At 49.7% G+C, this 21,195-nt stretch overlaps 1 protein-coding gene and 2 pseudogenes across 5 annotated transcripts in view; 1 reads left to right on the plus strand and 2 right to left on the minus strand.

Moving 5' to 3' along the window:
* Positions 1 to 14,749, minus strand: part of Slc16a5 (solute carrier family 16 member 5) — a 44,550-nt gene extending 29,801 nt beyond the window's left edge. For 2 of the 4 annotated variants that reach the window (XM_087208505.1, XM_087208510.1), the window contains exon 1: positions 14,574 to 14,712. The gene's annotated coding sequence lies outside the window, so the exon portion shown is untranslated. Of the gene's footprint in view, positions 1 to 14,573 lie in introns of all 4 variants that reach the window. The other 2 variants (XM_087208514.1, XM_087208507.1) reach the window with 2 other exon arrangements.
* Positions 662 to 20,198, minus strand: LOC101716688 (E3 ubiquitin-protein ligase TRIM65-like; annotated as a pseudogene). The gene is made up of 7 exons (XR_015450128.1): positions 19,921 to 20,198; positions 19,048 to 19,666; positions 17,705 to 17,799; positions 17,282 to 17,514; positions 16,318 to 16,483; positions 16,073 to 16,135; positions 662 to 15,079 (listed from the first exon to the last, which is right to left on the minus strand). The product of XR_015450128.1 is annotated as an E3 ubiquitin-protein ligase TRIM65-like (transcript).
* On the plus strand, positions 1,355 to 15,441 carry LOC101709681 (testis-expressed protein 2-like; annotated as a pseudogene).
* Positions 20,199 to 21,195: the final 997 nt, after the last annotated feature.

Here is a 21,195-nt window from a genome sequence, read left to right on the forward strand (position 1 = left end):
AATATAACATTTAAAATGTATCCAGTTACTACACAATTACTCTCATCAAGACAGTGCAGTAGTGGCAGAAGGCTAGAAGCTGGATGGGTAGGCCATATCCGAGATGTACCTCTTACATTTATAGTCAACTGATTGCCCACAGGGCAATGAGACCATTCAACATGGAAAGAATAGGAACAACTGGACATCCACATAAGAGACTGAGGTTGAATCTCTCCTTTGAATTGTCCACAATAAATATGAAACTGCCAAAGAAGGGCTACTTGAATGCTCTTAGAAGAAAATATAGGTGCTGGGCCTGGTGGTGCAAACCTATAATCTCAGCACTCAAGAGGCTGAGGCAGGAAGATTGCCTCAAGTTTGAGGCCAGCCTGGGCTACATAGTGAGTTCAGGGCCAGAACTCACTAAGTAGTGAGACCCTGTCTCAAAAATTAAAAAAATTGGGCAGGGGATTTAGCTCAGTGGTTCCGTCACTTGCCTTGCAAGTGCAAGGACCTGAGTTTGATCCCTGGTACCAAAAAACCCACAAAAAACAATTTAAAAAAATAGGGCTGGGGCTTTAGCTCAGTGGTGTCGGTGCCTGCCTGGCAAGAGCTAGGTCCTGAGATCGATCCTAGGGACCAAAAAAGAAGAAGAAGAAGAAGAAGAGGAGGAGGAGGAGGAGGAGGAGGAGGAGGAGGAGGAGGAGGAGGAGGAAAATATAGGCCTTTTCATGAATGTGGATTTTTAAATAGCACACTAAAAGCACAAATGCTTGTGGAAAAAAACATAAACTGAACTCCTTCAAAATTACTCAGATTGTGTTTCCAAAAGACACCATCAAGAAAGTGAACAGAACTTTTGCAAATGGAAAAGGGATCTAATGATGGAGGGAGAAGAGGGGAAGGGAAGTAAAAAAACATTAAGATATGTTATGTGCACATACTAATGTTTGTTTGTTTGTTTGTTTTAAGACAGGGCCTTGAACTCACTATGTAGCCCAGGCAAATCATATTTCTGTTAAGGAATTTGTATCAAGAATATAATAAATATGGCTGGGGATTTAGCTCAGTGGTTCTAGCGCCTGCCTCGAAATAAAAGGGCAGCCGGTGCCTGGGGGCAGATGGGCTGCAGAACTGTGGCCTGAGCCTGAAGCCCAAAGCCTGAGCCAGAGCCACAGCAGTGGAACATGGGCGCTGGCACTGTACGATGAGGCAGCCAGCGAGTCCGGGGATGGGCAGCATTTGATACTGGAGTCCTCCCTCCCTCCCCCGCAGGAATCAAACTCAAGACCTTGTGCTTGTCAGGCAGGCACAGTGCCGCTGATCTACATCCCTGCCCCATCACAGAGCCTGAGCCCTTGTGAAGCCAGAAATGACAAGTCTGAATGGTCGCCATGCCGAGAAAACCATTGACATGCCAAAACCATCAGCCCCCAAAGTGCACGTGCAGAGGTCTGTGTCCTGAGACACCGCCATTCACTTCTCAGCATCCGGGGAGGAGGAGGAGGAAGAAGAGGAGGAGTTCAGGGAATACCTGGAGGAGGGGCTGGATGACCAAAGCATTGTAACAGGGCTTGAAGCCAAGGAAGTCCTCTATCTTGAACCCCAGGGTGGCCATGACCCTGCGGGCCCTGCCGCCTCACCCATAGTGGCAGATGGACTGTCCGTATCCCAACACTGTAAAGTTGTTGGAATCCCCTCCTCCAGCAGCTCAAGTATTAAGTACAGTGCCATTGGCTCTGTCTCCAGGGTCATCTTCATCAGGGCCCTTAGCTAGCTCTCCCAGTGTGTCATCCCTTTCTGAGCAGAAAACCAGCTCCTCTTCTCCATTGTCCTCTCCTTCCACGTCTCCTCTCCTCTCCTCCAGTGCCTCATCCTCTGCTCTCTCCAGCGCTAAGCCCTTCATGACCCTGGTGAAGTCCCTGTCAATTGAGGTGGAGCCAAAAGAATCCCCATACCCGCCGAGGCACAGGCACTTGATGAAGACATTAGTCAAGTCTCTGTCTACCAACACTTCCAGGCAGGAGTCGGATATTGTGTCCTATAAGCCACCGGACTCCAAACTGAATTTACACCCGTTCAAGCAGTTCACACAGCCAGGAAATACAGGTGGAGATTCTAAAACTCCACCTTCTTCCCCTCTGACTTCTTCCTCTGATACTTGCTCCTTTTTTAAAGTGCCCGAAATGGAGGCAAAAATCAAAGACACTAAAGGATGCCTTTCAGAAGTCATATATGAGCCTTTTCAGCTCCTTAGTAAAATTATAGGGGAAGAAAGGATCAGCCATGGGCCCAAAGCCTTATCTTCAAGTGCTTCAGAACTCCAACCTGTCCAGCTTGAACGGGCATTCGGAAAGCAATAACAACTATAGCATCAAGGAAGAGGAGTGTGACTCTGAGGGGGATGGCTCTAGCAGTGACTGCAGTGTCCCCAGGAGTGACCACCCAAAGTCCAACGAAGAGCCTGTGAAAGAGGTGGAAACTAAAGTTTCCCAGGCAAGCAGCCTAAAGGATTTAGGCATGAAGACAAGCTCTCTTGTCCTAGAGAAATGCTCTTTGTCTGCCTTAGTGAGCAAAGAAGATGAAGAGTTTTGTGAACTGTACATGGAAGACTTTGACCTGGAAACAGAGGGTGAGGGTAGAGTTGATAAGCCCCCTGATGTCCCTCTGAAGCCAGAGGTGCTCTTGGAGGATGGCACGGTTCTTGACAGTGAAGAGGAAGAGGACTTGGCCATGCAGCACCCAGAATTACCCATGAAGACTTTGGGCATCTTTATAATGTGTGTCTATGTGTACCTCATCCTCCCCCTCCCCCACTATGTGAGCGGACTCTGTCTGGGAGTTGGCCTTGGATTCACGACTGCGGTTTGCATAATTTGCTTTTTTATACCACCAAGTGCTCATAAATATTACAAGTCACATAAACATCTGCAACATTGGAATATGAGACCTTTGGACATCAAAGAACCTGAAATACTGAAAGGATGGATGAATGAGGTCTACAACTATGATCTAGAAACTTACCCTGGGACTTTGACACACTCAATTTTTGTTCAACTTGAGGGTGGAACCTTAAGGCTTTCAAAGCCCAATAAAAACATATCCAGGAGGGTGAGCTACAGTGAAATGAAGCCAGACGTCTCCTATATCAGCTAGAAAATCTATGACCTTTCTGACAGCAAAGTTTATCTTGTACCTAAAAGTTTGGCTCGAAAATGAATCTAGAATAAAAAGTACCCCATTTGAATTGAGCTTGGTTGACAAGATGACTTTATGTCTAAGGCTCAGACTGATAAGGAGACCTCTGAAGAGAAGCCACCAGCTAAGAGAAAGCTGGGAAATGAGGACCCTAAGAAGCCACCCCACCCTCAAGAGGGAATGAAATCTGTCAACCGAGATCAAATACTTTATCTGTTTGGAAGAATAGGCAGAGACCTCTTGTGTTTAACAATGACCAAAGTGCATTCTGAGGTTTTCAAGGAACGCATTACTGGAGCTTTAAGAACATACTTAGTTTCTCATGTGAAAAATTAGGCTTTGTCTGATATGTTTTTTTCTTCCTCTATTGCCTAATGTGGAAGTTGTTTTTAGGAATTATATTTTATAAACTTTTTCAAAATGAAAAAGAACTTAACAGAACTTAACTATACAGAACTTAACATTTTGCACAGACTATATCAAATATATTTTGAGAAAAGAAAAGTATGGCATGAGGTCTGTTAGGAATAAAATATGAAACTATGGTATCTTACAAAAAGTTATTTCAGAATGGAAATACTTTTGAGAAAAGTAGCTAAGTATGCTAATTTAGGAAAATGCTTGTGTAGGTCAAAGATCAGTTTAACTTAGACTTGGGAATTGAAAGTTATTAATAATATATTGAGGGCTGGGGATTTAGCTCAGTGGTTCTGCCGCCTCCCTCGCAAGCGCAAGGTCCTGAGTTCGATTCCCAGTACTACCCCCCCAATATAATATATTGAATTATGTCACTAATGTGAGCAGCAGTAGAATACTAAAAATTATTTTAAGCAATTTCTGAACATTAACAGAACTTTTTCAAGGTAGAAAACTGACATTGCTGCCTTTAAGAATCCCGTGAATGTAAGAAATTGTAGCATCTCACATTATATGGAGAGGGCAGTTCAAAGAATTGTGGCAGATGTTGTGGATTAACTGTTGTTCTTTGCCACATGTGTTGTATTTGAAAGTTCGAACAGTAAGTTTTAAATAAAATATTCTACGACTGAGAATAGGCAGAGAAAAAGAGGAGTGGTTTAGGAGATTTATTCTGGCATCTAAGCTGAAGTCAGAACTCAAGAAGTCACCTTGTGTCTCTGGAAGTAAACCAGGGCCTTTGCCCACCCACAGCAGACACAGCAGTCCTTCCAGGCACCTGACCCACAGCTGCAGCAGCAGCAAAAGCAGTGTGGAGGAGATCATGACATAGCCAAAGCAAAGGGAGCTGGTGGGCAGTGCGTGGCAGAAGATGCTGCTAGACTACAGTGTGTACATGGACAGGTGTGTGCCCCTGGAAAGCCAAAGTCCCCACAGGAGCCCCATGCAGAGTGTGGAAAGCAGCCCCACTGCTGGGGAAAATGTTGCCAGGAAAAACAGGAAGCTTGGGTGAATGCCTTGCTTGGAAGGATATTTTGGGACTTCTTAGGTGAGAAGTGCTGGTCTGATTTGGTGTCAGAGAAAATCCAGACGAAACTTAGCAAAATAAAGCTCCTTTACTTTATGAATGAGTTAAGTCCGACAGAACTTGACATGGGAGTGGCTGTGCCAAAAATCCTTCAGGCCTTCAAGCCTTATGTCGATCACCAAGGTGTGTCAGCAGGGCAGAATGAGTCCCAGTTGTGGACTTCGACCCCTCAGGGACTCTGGATCGACTTAGAAATGTCCTACAATGGATCCTTTCTGATGACTCTTGAGACCAAAATGAATTTGGCCAAACTAGGTAAAGAGCCTCTTGTTGAAGCCCTGAAGGTTGGAGAAATTGGCAAAGAGAGTTGCAGGCCCTGGGTGTACTGTCTTGCTGACAGTGATGAGGAATCCTCCAGTGCCGGCTCCTCTGATGAAGATGATGCACCAGAGCCCAGTGCAGGAGACCAACAGTTGTTCCCAGGGGCTAAAGGGTATGTTGGAGGCCATCGAACAAGTAAAATTATGAGGTTTGTTGATAAAATTACCAAATCAAAATATTTCCAAAAAGCAACAGAGACAGAGTTTATTAAAAAGAAGATTGAAAAAGTCTCCAATACGCCCCTGCTGCTAACTGTTGAAGTACAAGAATGTCGAGGAACCCTGACGGTCAACATTCCTCCACCTCCAACTGACCGCATATGGTATGGCTTCCGGAAGCCACCACATGCAGAGCTGAAAGCTTGCCCAAAACTTGGAGAGAGAGAAGTGACTTTAGTTCATGTGACAGACTGGATAGAGAAGAAACTAGAGCAAGAGTTTCAGAAAGTTTTTGTCATGCCAAACATGGACAATGTTTATATCCCTATAATGCACTCGGCCACGGACCCTCGCTCTACTTCCTGTCTCCTGAAGGACCCACCTGTGGAGGCTGCTGATCCGCTGTAATGGGTGAAGATGGGATGTTCCCTGTATTATGAGACCTAGCTCAACATATGGAGTTCCTGGCCGCCATTTGTGTTGTGGCACTGGCCTTTATTTGTGCCCCAGTACTGTCTCTTAAGACTGCTTCTGCCCTCTGCCTGCTGGTGCCCATTCCACTGTGAGGTGTCATTCCCCGCATCCGGTGACAGGTGTCTGGACTGCCTGCTGCAAAGCTTGGACTTGGCAAAGGATACTGAAGAATCATCATGGTGGACCCAGAAGTTACACGTGATTCACATTGTGGCTTTTTAAAGCCTACCAGTTTTTGTGGCAGCAAACAGAGCACATCCAGAGCGAAGCTGTACAACTGGAAGACTTCCCCTCGCCTCCTGGAATCCTCCAAAGCTTTTCCTCAGGCAGCTGGTGCACAATGGAATATTTTTTCACTCTACACTTTGTACATGTGATTGCAGCCCTCCATGCTCCAAGAATGTCAGTGTGATTATGTGTGTGGGGAGTGGAATTCTGTGACCCATGTCACTGGTGGTAAAGAGATAGCAACTTACTTTTCTTCATATTAAATTATGCATTTTGGAAACAATTGCCATAGAACACACACAAACAACTTTCAGCTGGGGTGGAGACAGTGGGATATATGTGAACAGTAGGCAAAGCCATGAGATCAAACTATCCCAAGCCTTTTACCAATGAGGTACAATCATCTTGCTTCTAACTAATCCTGATTGTTTTCCTGAGACACGAGCGTATGTGACAATGACAAATACTTCACACAAGGACTGATTCTTCCTCCCTAGTCCAGATGGGGTGGGCCCAAAGGCCCAGATTTCCTGTGTGCTCTAGGAAGCCTCATATAAAAAGGGGAATGCTTTGTTCATCTAATTGATTTGGGAGTTTTGTGGGCAGTTTTCTTTTCTGATGGCCAAAACAGAACTGCTCAACTGCTGCCTGCTTTTGAGTCAAGACTAAAGTTTGCCTCCTATCAAACACTACATATCTCAAAATACACGTGACCTTCCTTTAATATTGCCAACTTAATTTTGTGCATTTGTGTCAGAATACTTAGTTTACAAGTTTGGGGACTCTAATTGTATAATTTACTTTGAGAAGTAAACAATACAATTTTTTATTGTTTAAAAAAACCCTCAAACTCTATAATAAAAGGACAAATACCCCACTACAAATGGGCAAAGGACTTGAACTAATGTTTCTCCAAGGGACTGATACAAATTTTCCACAAGCACAAGAGAAGGTGCTCAACCTCACTAGTCATCGAGGAAATGTAAATCAATGCCACAGGAAGATAGCACTTCACTCCCAGAGGGATGGCTTAACCCTGGGGGCCTGTGTAGGAGATGCTGTGTCTGTGTCCACTGTAAGGGACACTTTAAACAGAGGCAATCACTGTTTCAGTCCTGTCACCACTCAGTGTGACACTGGTGCTTGAGTCTGTAGTTGCTAAAGAAGAATTTCTCAGGGCCGGGGATTTAGCTCAGTGGTTTCACCACCTGCTGTGCAAGTGCAAGGACCAGAGTTCGATCCCCGGTACCAAAAAAAAAAAGGTTGTCATCCTAAAGAGAAAGGGTAGCATTTGCTCTAAGTAAGAGGGAGGCACCTGCTCAATCCCATAAATCTTTAGGACTTAATAGTAAGTAATTTGTAATTAGTACATCCTCACCATGACAACAGTAGTCCCCACCACCAGTCCAGCTCCAGGTCTTCCTGGCATCTTGAGATCTTTGCAGGTACATGGTTGTTCTTTTTTCCTGGATCTCTCCATCCTAATGACCCTTGTGTTGACCAGGTTGGCCTCCCAGTGTCAGCTTTGAAGGCCCTTCCTCCGGGAAGGCCTCCCAGACCTCCGGGTTGAGGCCTCCATCCGCTGTGGCTTGTGTTTCTCCCACCAAGCTCCCTGAGGCTTTGGAGCTTTCTGGTGCTAACCCAGCACTTAGCGCCTCCCATAGCCCAGGATGATAAAAACTAGAATGATAATGAGAGCCAGCGTGATGGTGCTCAGTTCTGAGTGTTGTCTTTGGAGTGACTCAAAGCAGGGTGACAAAATAGAGTGCTGGCCACCCAACTCGCTTCTTTATTTCCAGGGCCTGCATTCCTTCAGAAATGTTATAATTTCTTGAAAGCTCCTGATGGACCCTTGTCCCTCTGTCCATTTCCCAAGCTCTTGACCTCCGGCCATGACCCTGTGGAGTCCTTGGCATGGCGGGAGTGCCCTCTGCTGGGACAGCAGGAACACAATCTGTCTGGGCTTTGATGTTGCCAAGGGGCTGGTGTCCTGGGTGTCCCTTCCCCTTTGCACCTGCTCCAGGGACTGAGTCTTTTTTTTTTTTGGTATCGGAGATCGAACTCGGGTCCTTGTGCTTGAGCAGCAGGCGGTGAAACCACTGAGCTAAATCCCCGGCTAGGGACTGAGTCTTGATGGGGCCCCTCTACTCAGCCTCCCTGCCCTGACTGCCAGATGTATCTCCCAAAGCATCCACTTTTCAGACCCCCACCAGAAGGCTTCCCCTGGCTTTGACTGCCCAGATCCCAGCAGGGCTTCTGGTCTACCACCCCTTTCCCAGTCCTCCCAGCCTGTGGCCTGCCAGCTTGCCCATTGGTTCATGGTCTCACCTGCCCCACCGCACTGCACTTCCCCTGGCTGTCTCCAACCTTGCTTCCCACCCAGCAGGTCTCCCAGGCCACACACTGCACTCCCCACTCTAATGGCCTCCCAGATGCTGAACAAAACAAACCTAAAACAATGCCACTCCTCTGGGGCCCGCCCTCCATGGTGCCCAGAGCACTTCAGGATCAAGTTCAAGTTCTCAGGGGCCCCTCGCCTCCTCTGCTCCTTCCCCTTCCTTTGCTCCAGTACTGACCGAGTTTGGTCAGCTCCATCTACTCCACTGCCTTGGGCATTCTCCCCTGCCTGCAAAGCTGATGACACAGGCAGAGCCCCACCTCCTCTGGGGAGCCCTTAATGGTGGCCCCTGATGTCATGGCTTCCCAAGAGCCCAGACCCCGTGGGGAGTTATCTACCTTGGCATCTTCAGTGCCTGGCTGAGCACAGAATGTATGACACATGAAAAGGGCTTTCTGTAACAAACCACCATGAACTGGAGGACGTTCAGTCACAGAAGTGTATTATCTCATAATTGTGGAAGGCATCAGGTGGAAATCAAAGTGTGGGCAGGGCTGACTGCTTCCTGGTTTCCTTCTGATGCCATTGCATGCTTCTCAGCTTTAGTGGCTGTCAGCAATCCTTGGTGTTCCTTGGCTTGTGCACACATCGCTCCAGTCCCTGCCTCTGTCCTGTTCACCCCTCCTGGCAGGCCACTCCTTTCCCATACTCCCCCTCGCATGCCCCACAGCCCACCAAGCTCATACAGGCTGTGCCTGTGTCTCTGCTTTCTCTTTTTATATTTCTTTTTATTTTTTTGGTACCGGGGATTGAACTCGGGTCCTTGCGCTTGCGCAGCAGGCAGCAAAACCACTGAGCTAAATCCCTGGCCCTGCTTTCTCTTTTTATAAAGACACCAGTCATTGGATTAGGATCCACCCTAAACCCGATGAACTGATTTTGACTAATTACATCTGCGAAGATCCTATTTCTAAATTAGGTCATATTCCGAGCTCCGGGTGGACAGGAATTTGGGGGGTACACTGTCAAGCCCTGTACAGGTGCTCAGTGAGTCTTTGTGGCCTGATGGCTTCTCAGCCTCCAGGTGATGCCCCAGTCCTACCTCTGCTGAAGATCTTCCCAGATGCCTCTGGCCTCAACTTCTCCCTCTCAGCCTCCCCCTTCCTATCTATTGGGGGGTTTTTTAGCATTTTCTGCTACTTTTAGCATTTCTGCTGGACATAAATCTACTCTAGGAGTTTTGCCTTTCATAGATAGACTGTTGAATAAACTTGGCATTCAAATAAGTTCAGGTCTCTTCTAAAATAAAACTGAAAGAAGAATCTATCTTTCCATTGAAAGCCCCCAGCTCTGGCCCTACACCCCGCCACAGCAGGGCTTGGTGTGACAGGCACCTTCTCTCCCTGGCTATTTCCACACCTCCCTCCTGTGCCCTCTAGTGCCCAGCTTCTGCCCCTTCTGGTCACTCCCATGTCGACAGTCCCTCAGGTGCCTTTAATCCTCATCTGCCTGAATCATCTGACACCATGGACACCACCACCTTCAAGATTGAGGGCTAGCCTAGGTGTCTCAGTTCGAGCCACCACCTGCATGTTGGCGACCCCACTCCTTGTAAGTCCATCTCTAGGACCCAACCTGCACCTGTCCTTGTATGCCTCAAAGCCCCTTAAAACCTGATAGGGCCAGAGCTTGTGTGACATTGTCTTCTTTGTCTGCTGCTGCTAACTCTGGGCTGTCTTTCTCTCTCTTTTTTAAGGATGATGGGAATGGAAGCCAGGGCTTCATATGTGCTAGGCAAGTGCTCTGCCTCTGAGCTATACCACCAGCAACCCTGGGCACTCTGAAGTGCTCCCTGTTTCAGTAAAAAGCGTCCCTTAGGTGCCTGAACAGAGTTCTAGGAGTACCATACTCTTGCCTTCTGGCCCTGCTCTCTACCTCTGTGCCCCTGTGGGAGTGGAACGATGAGAGCCACAGGATTCTCTGATCCTGCTTGGCCCCTCCTGAGTCTGCTTCAGACTTGGAGTAACACTGAGAAAGCAACATGTGGGGCTCTGGTTGGGTTGCCTCTTGCCACCACCTTTAGTGAGAACCAGGTTAAACAAAGCCAGAGCACGTATTTATAATATACACTCTACGAGCAGACAAACTATTTTTGCCTTTTGAAATGAACTTGGGACAATGCACGATATGGGTTTAACTCTGTCTCCTAGCTTTCTTCTTCTTCAGCTGGTCCTTGCTTCTGTCTGTATAAGACTGAAAGGAAATACTCCAGGAGAGGATCTTTCAGGGTGAGGGGAAGTTATGGGGGAGTTATTTTCTTTCTCCATACTGTGCAGATTTTCTATGAATGCATTATAGGAAAGCTGGCATAGCATGGTGGTTAAAAAAGCAGACTGCCTGGGTTTGAAACCTGGCTTCCAAGGTGAAGGTGGTGCTGCATCTTCTGACCTTGGGCAAGTCCCTTAACCTTGTATCCCTGTTTCCTCACCGGTATTCTTGGGATAATTAATGGATGTTCATAAGGTTGTTATGAAGATTAAATAAGCTTGTTATGCACATTCCATTTGCAGTGAACTGTGGCTGGGACAAAGTAGGCACCATGTAATTCATTAAAGGCAAAATTGCTTTTATAATCAAAAATTGCAAGAAGAGTTTTTGTTATCTTTAAAATTACCCAAGTAATACATACTATCATCTTTTTAGAAGGAATAATATGCAAATGGGAACTTTTTAAAGTAAAAGAATCCTTGGAGACAGATTCATGTTTTTAAAAATTCACTGATGGGCTGGGGGTCTAGCTCAGTGGTTGGGCATGTGCTTAGCATGTGAAAGGTACCAAGCTGGTCCCCAGAACACACACAAAAATGAATAAATACAAAAAGTTGCTGAGTGCTAAAGCAGGAACAGAAGAACATGGTGTGAGTGGCCTCTCAATAGCAGAGGTGGTGAGGGGAAGGACAGTAGTGTTCCCTGATGTGAATTTGTTACACCCAGCGAGAGAGAACCAACCAGAGACCGATATTAAATCTATTACTGGACGGACCGAGCCGAGCATTGGACTCGAGCCCTACCTGGGGGAGATTAATATATTTTATACACCTTTGAGGCCAGCAGTTTCTAGGCCCCCCTATGGGACAGAACTAGCAAAGCAAGCAAAAGGTACAGAAGCGGAACATCCTGCGGTTAGAATATTTGTAAAACAATAGTTGATTAATTGTTGTTTCTAAGAGACTCTCTAAGGGTAGGAGGTTTCTAAGCTTCTTCCTTCTGAGTTCATCTAAAGGGCAGGCAGGTGGGTCAAGCAGCAATATGGAGTCTGTCTTGCTAACTAGGGTCCTTCAGAATTATTCCAGAGTGCTGGCCGAACTTGCCTCTTCAAGTCCCCTTCTATGATATATATATTTTTTTTCTTTTAAAATTGATATATATTTATAGTGATTTATAGGGTACAGTATTATAATTCAAATATAATGTATATATAATCAAATCAGGGTAATTAGCATTTCCATCTCTACAAATATTATTTCTACCCCTTTATGATATTTCCCCTTTGAGGTGCATACTGAGGCATGCCAAGGAGCCCTGAGCTCACCAAAAGTACAGGTCGCATTGCGTTTTGGCCTTTGGAAATACCAAAAGGAGCTTGAGGAGTGCTAGAGGTGCCAGGCTCCCAAATAAAGAACAGCTGTTTAAGGAACCCAGTAACAAGCCAGGTGTGGTGATATATGCCTATAATCCCAACACGGAGGGAGGCTGAGGCAAGAGGATTCCCAAGTTCAAGTCCTGCATGGGCAATTTAGCAAGACTCTATCTCAAAATAAAAAATAAAAAGGACTGGATGTGGCTCAGTGGTACAGAGGCTCTGGATTTGATCCATAGTTCTGAAAAAAAGGAAAGAAAAAGAAAGAAAGAAAGAAAGAAAAGACAAAGAAAAAATGTCAGTAATATCCCTATATCTGTGCATATGTGCCCCAGGGAGACATGGCTCCTTCCCATGTGCCACTCCCAGCTAAGGAGCTCTGGGAGCCAGGAGCAGGAACAGCAGGAGAGCAGCCCCCTCCATGGTGTCAGCTCCCGGGCAGGGAAGGATGCTGAGATCCAAGCAGCCTTGCTGTCTGCTTGGGTTGTGGCCTCACCTCCTCAGCATGTCTGACCTCAGCCCAGCCAGGAAGGACACTCAGCCTTCCTTTGGCTTCCCCCAGAAAGAGTGAAGATTGGGAATAAAAGTCCCTGGAACTGAAGCTGAGGGAAGACTGTAGGGAGGAAGGGTACTAGGTAGGTGGTCCTATCCAGGGTTTGCTGTGAGGGGCCAAAGGGACTGTACTCTGGGAGACCTTCAGAGCCCATCCTCCACCTCTGCTCTCCATGATCCAAAGTGTGTGCCTCATGGAGAGAACTGGGTCACTGATTTCTTCGTGAACAAGTCAGGTGGGGTGGAATTTGCAATCAGTGTGTAGTCAGGCCTAGCTGCCAGCTTTGTCCTAGGGAATTTCTTCCTCATGACTTGGATCATTTCCTCTTCCAAATCAATCTTTAATGTTACCCAGAGCCCTGGGTTTGGAACGCCCAGGAACAGTGGCTGGTTGAGGCTAGAACCCTCTGCTCCCCCGGGAGGGCTGAGACCCCAGCCACGGCCCGGCCAGGGTCCATCAGAAGAGGCCTGGCCTGGATCAAGCCTGTCTGCAGGCTTCCACACACCCCTATGGGCTGGGAGGTGCCAGAGGCCTGGATGTGGACAGAGCCGAAGTGGAGTCTTTGCTGGCTGGGGGCCTTAGGGAGGGTGCAGAGTGGTGTAAGAGTAGGAACAGTTGGGGGACAGACAGGAAGGGTTAAAGGACCTCAGTGGGGTTTCTGGCAAATAAAGAGTTAAACCCCTGTGTGTGAGTGTGTGTGTGAGAGAGAGAGAGAGAGAGAGAGAGAGATTAAGAAAAACAGAGAGAGTTGATAAGGCTGGGCTGCTCTGTTCATGGCAAGGCTCAATTCCCTTCTCTCTTCACTGCCAACTAAGCACAAAAGTAACAAAGTGGAGGGGGCTATATTATAAAAATTCACTAGGAATATAAAATAGACACGAACACCTAAACACTCACACGCCCATATAAATAAGTACATATAAATTTTATTATTCTCACCATTTTAATACACTAAAATCCACATGTATCCTTTTTACTTAATTCAGCCTCGCATGTAACTCTGCTGTAAATCTCACACAATAAGCACCTGGACAGCACAAAGAGACCAAAGAAGTGCTTAGCCAAGAATGCGCACACAGGCAATGGAAGGGACAATGGCAAATCAGGGGTTTCAGAGCCCAGGACGGCCAATCCTTATAACAACTTTCAAGGCAGGTTGTCCTTTTCTTGCCAAATAATGAAAGCGGCTGAGAACAAAGACCTCCCACTGAAATGATTTTGCTTTCCCATTCCTCTTACCTTTCCAATAAAGTGATTTTATTTTTCCTTCTGAACTTATAACTCTAATTCTTTTATTGATGGAGGTTTTTTACAGACCCTGCATAAAAATCTCCCCTCACCATAAGTAACATAAAGTTTATCCACCCAGGGTGGGAGATTTAGCTCAGTGGCGCTGAGCCTGCATCGCAAGCACAAGGTCCTGAGTTTGATCCCCGGTACCAAAAAACAAGTTTACCTACCCAGTATGGCACCCACAGCCCCTCAGGTCTGAAAATACCAGCTGCGGGAGAAGCTCTGCTCTGGCCCCTGCTGGACCTAGGTTCTCAGCCTACCAGTTATGGATCTGGGGTAGGCCTGGGATCCTCTGCCCTAACCTCCTAGACCAGTGAAGCTGGAGCTCAGATCACCCCTAGCCCACTCTGTCGGTGCCGCCTCTCAGCCTGGCCACCTGGGGAGGAAGGAGCTGGGGAGAAGCACCTGCCCCAGGCCTCTCGGGAACAGGCCAGAGACGCAAGACCAGGGGGCTCTGCTAGTGTGGGAGACAGCCAGAAACCTCCCCTCTAAAGGGGACAGGGCTGTCCCCTTCCCCAGGGGAACTGCAGCCTGGCTCAGAGTCCTCCTGTGGCTGTGTCAAGGAAGGGGGCAGCCTATTTGGATGCATTTTTTTTTTTGGGGGGGGTACCGGGGATCGAACTTGGGACCTTCCACTTGCAAGGCAGGTGGCAGAACCACTGAGCTAAATCCCCGGCCCAAGGGACAGCCTATTTGGGACCCGCTCCGGCGCCCCCTGGCAGGCCTGGCAGCAGGCGGGAAGCAGGGGACCCCCAGGCCCTCCCCCCGGGGCGCAGGGGACCCTCCCGGCGCCGGCCCCAGCCAGCGCTCCGAGTCCAGCTTTATTGGCGGCCCCGCTACGCCTCGGGGCGCTGCCTGAGTGTGACCCGGGAGGCGCTGCTGACCTTGACGGCGGGCTAGAGCGGCTGGAGGAAGGCGGTGAGGAAGCGGTAGAGGAGGCTCTCGCCGACCGCCACGCTGTAGGAGAGGCAGCCGGCCCCGAGGTCGAGCGCCACCCCGAGCGCGCGGTGGTGGGCGCCGCGCAGCACGGTCTGCGAGTTGCCGTGCCACACGGAGAGGCTCAGCGAGTCCCACTCCAGGCCCCAGGAGTAGGGGGTTGTGGCCCAGCAGGTAGCCGACGCAGTGGCGCGGGTGGCCACTGAGCCGGGGCTGCGTCGGTAGGTGACGCCCAGGCACACCCAGGAGTTCAACACCTTGGCCTCCCGTTAGAGGAGGCCCTGGGACAGACCGCGGGAGGACAGCACCTGCGGCCACTGCTTGAAGCCCAGCAAGGGGCCGCCGCTGGCTGAGGGCTCCAGGGGGATGCCCAGGTTCAGCACGGAGTGCGTCTCCTTGAACAGGAAGAGCTCCTCGCTGGCCGTGGAGGGATCGAAGTTCAGGTTGCAGTAACCTGGGGTGTTGGGGCCAGCCAGGGTCAGCGTCCCCCAGGACAGGGCCGGAGGCCTCTGGAGGAAGAGGGATGTGAACTGCATGTCATTTGCATTGAAGTCTAGGGATGCTTCCACCCCAGGCTCCTAGAGTGGCCTCTGTACCCATCCCCTTTAAATCTCCCCCACCTCTGGCCTGGCTGCTGCCCACAGAGGAAGGAAGGGGGAGTTGGTGGCTGTCTATGTCCACCTTGGTGGAGAGGCTGGAACCAGGAGGTCCCCTCCCCATTCCATCAAATCCCAATACAATTTCTCTCTCTCTCTCTCTCTCTCTCTCTCTCTCTCTCTCTCTCTCTCTCTCTCTGCTGCTGCTGCTGCTGCTGAGCATTGAACACAGGCCCTTAACATTGAGCTACATCCTCAGCACTCCTGAATTTGCAGTCCTCCTGCCTCAGCTTCCCAGAGTGCTGGTATTATGGGCATCCTCCTCCATGCCCAGCTACAATCTCCTTTTTCATCTGTTCAGGATGGAAGCCTGAATGGGACTAAGGGCTCCTCAAGAGGTGCCCCAGAGGGAGACAGCAAAGACCTTGACTCTTAAGATCTCAGGAAGCCATTAGGATTGGGCCTCCACCCCAGCCTGGGAAAAGGGGCTCCAGGGACCTCAGATGAATGGGAAGCTTATGTCTGGAGAAGAAATGGACAGAGCCCATCCAAGCTAAAGTCCTACAGAAGTTAGCAGGCACCCAGGTGAGGGCAGAGGTCATGCCCTACAAGGCACATGGAGTGACAGCAGAGCTGGCTTTAGGGCACAATGGGACAGGGTCTCCTCCCGTTCCTATCAGGGGCTAAGGTCCAGACCAAGTCCTCCTGAAGACCCCAGTGTGGATGGAGAAGTCAGACAAGAGAGAGCAGGCATTGCCCTGGAGGCCTTGGGCTGAGTGCAGGTGGGACTGGGGTATTCCGGGCCCCAGAAGCCCTGCTCCTTTCCTTCCCCTCTGGCCCTGAGAACTCACACTGGGGGAGTGTTTTCCTGTCCACAGCTGGGGGCAGTACCTCCTAGGAGTTCATCCTAATGCCTGGGAGAGATGGCGGAGGTTTACTCTGGACCCTCATACCACCCACATCCTTCCAAAGAGAGGCATGGACATCCTGTCGACTGTCATCTTGGGATGGTGCACACAGGCAGGCAGGCTCCACAGCCACTGCCCTGTGGGGCAGTCCCACCCATGGCATGGGGCCCAGGTCACTGGAGACTAACCCTTCAGGAAGAGCTGGTTGATGAAGCTGACACCCATGTCTACCAGCTGGGTCGGGAGCTCAGCCAGGTTCTCTGGCAGCTGGAGAAAGCTCTGTGTCTCCTCACAGTTGGTGCCTATCAGGGGTTCTATGCAGGCTGGCAAGTTCTGCAGCATGGGGAACTCCTGACACGCAAGGAGGGCCAGGCAGGACCAGCATTACCCAGGCCCCAGGCAGATGGCAGGGGTGCCTACTTATGCCAGGGGCCCAGCGATCCCCAGAGCCATGGGCAAGTGGAAAAGTTGCTCATTTTCAAGTGTGAACATCTTCTTCCGTTTCCCTAGCTGTATGGGCATCTTAGGGTAGAGTTCTGCCAAAAGCTTCGGCACTTGGGTACTAAGTGAAGTCAATTTCTAGAAAACAATTGGAGGATTTCGAATAAGGCTTTAATTGCTTAATGAAAACCACTGCCATCGCTTCTCGGCCTTTTGGCTAAGATCAAGTGAAAACCACTGCCAAATGCTTCCTGTTGTGCATGGGTGACAAGGGGAGCAATAAGCTTAGAATCTGCTAGGTATGACGGCAGCTTAAGAAAGGAGGTCTTTGCCAGGAGGTCCCCAGCACAGGGGACCATGCAAGGCTGCTGTCACCTTCTGGCCAGCTACCCTGCCTGGTACCCTGGTACCTCCCCCGTTTCTTTGCCATAGCAGCTGAGGGAAAAGGCCAGGGCTGGGGAGGGGAAGGGGTTTTGGTCTAGAGAAATCTAGAAGTACGTAGACTGTCAGGTGCCCTGAATCCCAGGGCACACCCATCTGTCCCAGGACCTGAGGGTGTTGGCGTGGGCTCAGGATGGTGGCCAGGGCCTCCCTGAGGAAGGGGAGTGGACAAAGGATACAGCCACACATGCTGACCACTTTGAGGTCTGTGCTCATGGGTGGCTGGGGCATGGGAGCTGTAATAGGGTATGGGCCACAATGAGGTCTTGCCTGCAGGAACTGCTCATTGCTCCGCTTGGTGAGCAGTGTGTGGAGCCAGATGCTGCCCCCTCCTGCTTCAGCAGCCGGTTGTGACTCAGCTGGATGGAGCTGCCCCGCTTCCCCATGGCAGCCATCTTCTCTTTCGCCACGAAATCCAAGACCTTTGTCTGCAGCTGTTTGATCTCGTGGATGATCTCCGGGAAGCAAGCATTCACTTTACCTCGTGCTGTCTGGATCAGCTTCTGGTGCTGATGCCGAGACAGGAGTCTCTGAGCCCCACTCCTGCGCCCCATTGCCATGGCCCAGAGCTGACCTGCCTAGAAATCCTCCTTGACTACTGTGCCCCCCCTCCCACCATCCCTCCAGGTTCCCGGGGGTCTCCTCAGCCTGATGCAGGATGCTGGGCCTATGGTGGGGGTGGGCTCCCCTCACTGAGAGAAAGGCTACCTGGCTCTGGTGCTTCTGGCTGTCTGAGGCAATGATCAGCATCTGTTATCCACGTTGGCCTGGACCTTCCGAACCTCCACCTGTGGGGTGGAGGAGGGGCCCCGATTCCGGCAAACAGCCCCTGTCCAGGCCCAGAAGAGACGACCCTCTTTCTGTATTCATCTGCTCAGCTTCAGTGAGAAGGAGAAAGACCAGAGTGAAGGGTAGGTGGGCCCTGTCCACCTCTCTGCTCCTGTCTCATCACCCCTTGAGAGCCTGTCGGGCCCTTTGCTCCCAACAATGACAGCAGCCAGCTTTCAGGCCACAGGAAGAGACTGGGAAGGGGTCACTGGTTTGAGACACTGGGGAGGTGGTAGGACCAGGAAGGACACAGCAGTCAATGCACCCACCTGGGTTCGCACATCCTAGATAAGACTTCCATGTCGGCTGCTGCAGCAGCAGGAACTGCATTGTTATAATCCATTCCAGAACAGTGCTTTTGCAAGTGCCTGTGCATGAACCGTGCTGGTCAGACTGTAAAATCCATGCAGAACTTCCTTCTTTGAGAAAGTGGCAGTGAAAAAAGTGTCCTACTGGACTAAATGGTGCACTTAATAATGAAGTTGGGGGCTGGGGATTTAGCTCACTGGTTCTGCCGCCTGCCCTGCAAGCACAAGGACCTGAGTTTGATCCCCGGTACCAAAAAAATAATGAAGTTGGTTTACATTCCAGCACAAACCCCTCTTGCCATGGACAGCCAGCTAGTGGCTATGTTAGAATAGCACATGTAGTATAATGGATGAGATACCTAAAACATAAGGATTCCACTATAAAAAGGAATACATGACTGGGGATTTAGCTCCGTGGTTCTGCTGCCTGCCTTGCAAATGCAAGGTCCCGAGGTTGATCCCTGGTACCAAAAAAAAAAAAAAGAAAAAAAAAGAAAGAAGAAAAGGAATACAAATATATTAAACAAAATCTGAAAGTAGAGACAGAGGGGGAAGGATTTACCCCCCCAATCTGATGTGTTTGTACTTTGATAACATTGACTTCCTACATACAACTCTGCATCCTTATTCCCTGAACTCATCTGTGCTTTTCCATGTCATGTCATGACTCTGGTGCCAATCGCTTTGACAGCTGCATAATTTTGGTTTGTTTTGAGCCACGGTGTTGCTATGTTGCTTCTGTTGCCCAGACTTGCGAACTCAAGAGCTTCCTGCCTCGGCCTCCTAAGTAGGTGGGACTATAGGCAAGTGTCCCTGAGCTCAGGCTTAGGTGTGTGAGGAAATGTAGCAGATTCTGAGAGCACCCCTCTCCCGGCCTTCTCCCAGCCTCCTCTGCCTCACCTCCATGCAGAGACGCTCCTCCTCCAGTGGGGTGGTGTCATGGTTCTTGTGCTCCTCCAGCAGGCAGCCTCTGCACATGCTGCAGCCTTCCGTGGCCAGTACAGCCTCCGCAGCTAGTGGTGCTGCCGGCACAAATGGGTCTTGAGATCCCACATGGGCTCCAGCAGCTGGTGGTCCCGGAACACCTGGTCCTCACAGTGCTAGGCAGGTGCTTCTCGAACAGAGGCCATGCACTTCAGGTACGACTTGACGGAACGGAGTTTCTGGGGCACACAGAAGTTACACGGCATATCCCTGGGCCTTGCCAGGTCCCATGAGGGCCCTGACGCTTGGCCTTTGGCATGGGTGATGCAGGCCACCACGTCCCCAGGATGATGTGCTTGCAGAGCCCGGGCCTGGAGGGGAAGATCTCCTTGCACTGAGGACAATGGTGCGTCTCCCCCATTGGAGGCAGGTCATGCAGAAGTTGTGGCTGCAGCCGGTGGTAACTGGGTCTTGGAACACCTCTAGGCAAACGGGACAGAGGACTTGGTCCTCAAACATGTGGAGACTGCCGCTGTTACGCATCCGGAGCTGGCTTTGAGGAGGTTTCGAGGTGCGACTTGCTCCTGGTCTGGGCCTGGGAAGACAGAGTGGCGCCAGGCAGAAGCCAGGCTCAGGGTCCCTGTCCTTCTCTTGGAAGCGTCTGTCTGCCCGTGGGGAATGACGATGCCATCAGCCACCCCTGCGTGGGGCAATCTGGGGATTGTGTTCACCTCCTCCCAGCCCCAGTGTCAAGGGAGAGGGCTGAGGGGCAGAAGGAAGTTCCATCACAGAGGAAAGGAACCACATTCTGGGCAGTTGGGAGGCAAGGTCAGAAGCACAAGAGCTTACGTGGAACTTCCTGCACTTCGGGAAGAGCCATGTGGGTTGTTGCCCTGCACTGAGAAGGAGAAGATGCTTGGGAACGGAGGCTTCAGAGCCTGGCCCAGCCCTGCACACCAGATGCCCAGGGGCCTCACCTCTTGGGGTCTGATGACTGCTTTCTCACCTTTCCCTTTGGCTGCGATTCTGTGGTCTCCCTGACAGGGTGGCTCCCCTCCTTGTGGACCACGCCAGTTTTGCTCCTTGATGTCACAATTCAAGCACAAGCAGCTCTTCTGCTTGTGATGTCAGCAGGGTGCAGGTGTGCCATCGGACATGCTGCCCTGCTGACAAGTTCTGCTCCGGTCCGGGCAGATACTGTACTCCAGAACCTTCGTTTCCAGAGGCACCTGGACCAACCTGCAGTGGATTTAACAGCTGCTCATATTCCAGTCCAGAGAGAGATAAAGCCAACTAAGTCACAGCAAAGTCTTAGGTAGCTCCTTTAATCTCTCTGGACCATGGTTTGTCTACTGTAACTCAACAGGATTGTTGCAGGGATGATCATCATTGCGAGGTCCCTTCTTGGTCTCACTGTAAAGTAGCTGATTCAAGCATTGTCTGATCGGAGATGGTAAAGACTGTTGCCTCCACTCTGGCTCTGATCCTTGAAGAAAGAAGAAAGGGGTGGGGGTAAGAGAAGTTGAGAGAGACCTGGTCACCTTGGAGTAATGGCTTCTGGGCAGTTCTTTGATTTCCTGTTCTTCCTCACCCAACAAGAAAAATGCTCTGAAAACTTGCAGCACATCAATCTCCTGCTCCAGAAAGTTAGCCTGGGCCTCTAGTTGAGGAGGGATGATAAATAGAAGGTAGCCTTTTCTCATTGCCTGTTTCAGAGGGAACACCTGCAGCATTTCTCCATGAATTACAGTGTTCGCTCTAAGTTCATTTGTAGATTAGATACCTTGTATAAGGTTGGTGAGGTTTCTTCTGTGTGTGTGTGTGTTTCTGGTGCTGGGAATCTAACCCAGAGCCTGTGGCATACTAGGAAAGTGCTCTACCACTGAGCTTATATCCCCAGCCCTGAGATTTCCTTATATTCTTAGTTTGATAAGAGTTTTTTGTTTTGTTTTGTTTGTTTTGTCTTGCTATGCTGCCCAGGCTGGCCTTGAACTCCTGGGTTCAAATGATCCTCGTACCTCAGTCTCCTATGTAGCTGGGACAATAGGTACATGCCACCATGCCTGGCTTAGTTTTCTTTTCCTTTTTTCTGGAATGGATGTTGACTTTTTTTTTTTTTTGGTA

Source organism: Heterocephalus glaber, unplaced genomic scaffold (assembly GCF_053883595.1).
Source record: "Heterocephalus glaber isolate CG9 unplaced genomic scaffold, H.glaber_assembly_v1.0 deba00000937, whole genome shotgun sequence".
In the NCBI taxonomy this organism is placed as follows: domain Eukaryota; kingdom Metazoa; phylum Chordata; class Mammalia; order Rodentia; family Bathyergidae; genus Heterocephalus; species Heterocephalus glaber.